General features: G+C 43.8%; 1 pseudogene; it reads right to left on the bottom strand.

Annotated features, from left to right (window-relative positions):
* Positions 1-208: 208 nt before the first annotated feature.
* On the bottom strand, positions 209-2,768 carry LOC137760687 (olfactory receptor 10J3-like; annotated as a pseudogene).
* Between the last annotated feature and the right edge of the window lie 1,102 nt (positions 2,769-3,870).

A 3,870-nucleotide genomic window follows, 5' to 3' on the forward strand; every position in this document is an offset into this window, starting at 1 on the left:
ACCAAAGTTTGTAAACAAAAACATGATGGGAAATTGTATAACGGACAGCTAAATTGACAAATGTCATCTTCCCTTCTGAAGGTTCCCTGGCCTCAAAGCAGAATAAAATTCCTGGAGCTTCTTCCAAGGTGTCTAACATGAATCTTCCCTTTTTTGTATTATTCAGCAAAAATAAGAACTGACCAGACTCAGGGCCTTGTACCTGGTGTCATGGGAATGTGACTGGCAGTCTGAGAGGAGCCATCTCCTGAGATGCCATTGCAGGAGCGGACCCCATGGAGGCACCTGGTGTAGTGGAGAGCGTTCCTGACCGTAAACACTTTGGAAGAGTGAGTACACGAAGAGAAGCTGTCCTAGTCTGGATGCACTGAGGGTTGAGTAGTATCTTTAAAAAAAAAAAAAAAAAAAAAAGATTTATTATTTATTTTGTTTATTTTTGGCTGCGTCAGGTCTTAGTTGCGGCACGCAGGATCTTTGTTGAGGCATGTGGGATCTTTCTTTGCAGCGCACAGGCTTCTCTCTAGTTGTGGCATGCAGGTTTTCTCTCTCTAGTTGCAGCGCGCAGGGTCCAGGGCATGTGGGCTCTGTAGTTTGCGGCACGTGGGCTTAGTTGCCCTGCCGCATGTGGGACCTTAGTTCCCTGATCAGGGATCAAACCCACGTCCCCTGCATTGTAAGGCGGGTTCTTTACCACTGCACCACCAGGGAAGTCCCTGAGTAGTATCTTAACTGTGGCTGTGTGAAGAGCACCTTTGACCTCCTTGTTCCTTAGGTTGAACATGACAAGGTCCACCAGGGAGTGAGGATGGTGTAGGTCACTGAGTTGGGTCTGTCCTGCCCCAGGGAACTCTGGGACTTAGGCTTCAGGTAAATGATGGAGGCACAGCCATAGTGGTTGATGATCACTGTGAGGTGAGAGGCACAGGTGGCAAAGGCCTTCTTCTGACTCTTAAAGGCAAAGGCCTTAAGATTCCAAGGCAATCTTAAGATTATGAAGCAATCTTAAATATGGTGCAGAAGATGAGGACATAGGAGATGGAGACCAGGCCCACGGGTAAAACAAAGCCACAGACACTGATGACAAATCGATGATCTCACTGACAGTGATGTCTGTCTGTGCAGGCCAGCTCCAGCAGGTACCTCACATCACAAAAGAAGTGAGAGATGACCAAGGTATCACAGAAGGGCAGGCCAAACACAGATGTTACCTGTACAATGTCATGTCCAGGCCAGTTCCCAGTGACCCAAATGCCAACTGGCATAGGCCTCTTACCTAGGGTGACCGTGATAGTGAATTTTATGTGTCAACTGAACTGGGCTAAGGATGTCTAGAGAGTTAGTTGGTAAAATATTGATTCTGGGTATGTCTGTGAAGGTATCTCCAGAAGAGATTAGCATTTAAATCAGTAGACTGAGTAAAGAAGATTACCCTCACCAATGTGGGCAGGCATTATCTAATCTGTTGAGAGCCTGAATAGAACAAAAAGGCAGAGGAAGGGCAAATTGTCTCTGCTTGAGCTGAGACATCCATCTTCTCCTGCCCTCAGACACCAGCATTCCTGGTTCTCAGGCTTTCAGACTGAGACTGGGATTTATACCATTTGCCCCTTGTTCCTCAGGCCCTCAGACTCAGACTACATAATACCACCAGCCTTCCTGGCTATTCACCTTTCAGAGGGCACACTGTGGGACTTCTTGACCTCCATGACCACATGAGCCAATCCCTATAATAAATCTCTTACATATATCAATATATATTCTCTTGGTTCTGTTTCTCTGGAGAACTCTAATACAAGGACTGAATCCCATAGGGGGGTTGCAGATGGCCACATGGTGTTCATATTGCATGGCCGTGAACAGGAAACAGTTGTTGGTTGCATACATGAAATAGCTCACGCATTCAAGAGCTAGATGGCATAGTCTTGAATGGCAATGGGCTCAGGAGGCCAGACAGAATGTAGGGACCAGAGTGTAACAGGTCTCCGAGATGAACAGGATGCTTAGGAAGAAGTACAACAGAGTATGGAGGTGACAACCCAAGCAAATGATGGTCACAATGATGACACTGCCAGAGAGAGTCAGCAGGTACAAAGTCAACAGGACAAAAAAAGAGAACAAGGCTGTGCTACCACCCAAAGCTGGAGAAATCTCTAAAGAGTATCTCAGTAACAGCAGTATAGTTTGGCCTAAACTCTAAGGAAGATCTGGATCTGAATGAACTGGACAAAGGAAAGGGAGAGGTGAGGTTCTAACTATACAACAGATTACACAGTACTCTGAGCAGCACTACTGAATAATGTCCGAGGCTCAGGGGAACATCAGTGCTCTTCCACTGTCCAAAAGCTCACCATCCTTGAGAACAAATTAAGAAGTTTTTCATGATTTACTAAATTTAGGACAGGGGTTGAAGGGAGGGAAAGTTTCAACATAAGATGAACAGCAGAATTATGAAAACAACTACCTTACTTGACCATTAAAGAGGTGGGTTCAGGTCAAAGAAGATGCAGGTGTTGAGTGAGCCTGGCACTTCAACACCTTCTGTACTCATCCTTGATCTGGGCCTTTGATGACACAATGAGGAGGCAGCAACACAAGGAAGGATGATGAATATCTGGGATTGATCCATTCGTCTCTGTCAATGTGACTGCCAACACAAAGTATGTGCCCCGGGAGTATGCCAGAACAGTATCCTGAGTCCTGGGCTCTCCTTTCCTGCTTCTTTGTGTAGAGAAGATGACTAGTACATGGCCAGGCTTTGGGAGGGCCATTTAGGCTACCCTACTAGCCATGTTTCCAGACATGGAGGTCAATGCTCTTTTGAAGTAAATTTTGACATGTCTCTTTCTTGATCTATAGAATATACTCCCTAGAGAAAAAGAACAGTACCTGGTGTTAATAAATAATGTTGACTTTCTCTAAATATCTTCCTAATGTGAAATTTTTCAACGAAATGGTATACGTAGAGGTGAGTGAGTTAGTTTTCAAGAATGATTTTTTTCTGCCCCTAAGCCTATACTTCATAACAGTGGCTGATAAAGTCATCATTGGGACTATAATCTTTATTAGCTACCACTATCACATTCTCCCTGTGTTTCTTTTTTAGTGTCCTGTTTCCTTCAAAGATGTTCAGCATGGGCATTCTCTCATTTTGCTTTCAAGTCTTGTAGGCAAGAATCAGTATCTCCTTGGAGAACTGTGAGACACAGATCATCATCTTCTTTGCTTTCTTATCACCAATCCATAGCAGTAATGGGGTAATACCTTTTCACTGGCACCTGCAACCCACTCTTACTCAGTTCAAGAACTGGAGGACCTGTGTCAGGCTGGCATCCTCAGTGTGTGCAACAGGATTGCTTCTATCACTGGTTCAGGCTGTGGCCACTCTCTAACTAACATTTTGTGATCCACTCACTGATCATTTTCTCTGTTATGTCTAAGTCATGTTGGACCTGGTTTCTGCTAGTCCAATCACTGATCCTGTCACTGACAGTCTTCTGACTACTACCTTTGCAATTGTCCTTTTGACTCTTATATCTTCATTATTTCTACCATTTTCAGGATAGCATTAGCCAGAAGAAGACATTGCATCTGTGTTTCTCATCTCACCATGGTGAGCATCTGGTAAAGCTATGCCTTTAGAGCTTACTTCAAACATGATAGTGAGATCAGCAAAGGTTAAAATTAGTTGATCTCAATGACCAACTCTAATCAGAGCCTGTAATACTTAAAAGTAAAGATGTCAAGAATGCCTTGACATAATTGTAGCTAATAAAGCTCTTTTCCAGGATTATTGGAAGGATATTAAAATCTCTTCTCAAGTAGTTTTGCAAATTTTCCAGAGAGAAATATTGTAAATAAAGTCACTGGTGT

This window comes from Eschrichtius robustus, chromosome 3 (genome assembly GCF_028021215.1).
Source record: "Eschrichtius robustus isolate mEscRob2 chromosome 3, mEscRob2.pri, whole genome shotgun sequence".
Taxonomy (NCBI): Eukaryota; Metazoa; Chordata; class Mammalia; order Artiodactyla; family Eschrichtiidae; genus Eschrichtius; species Eschrichtius robustus.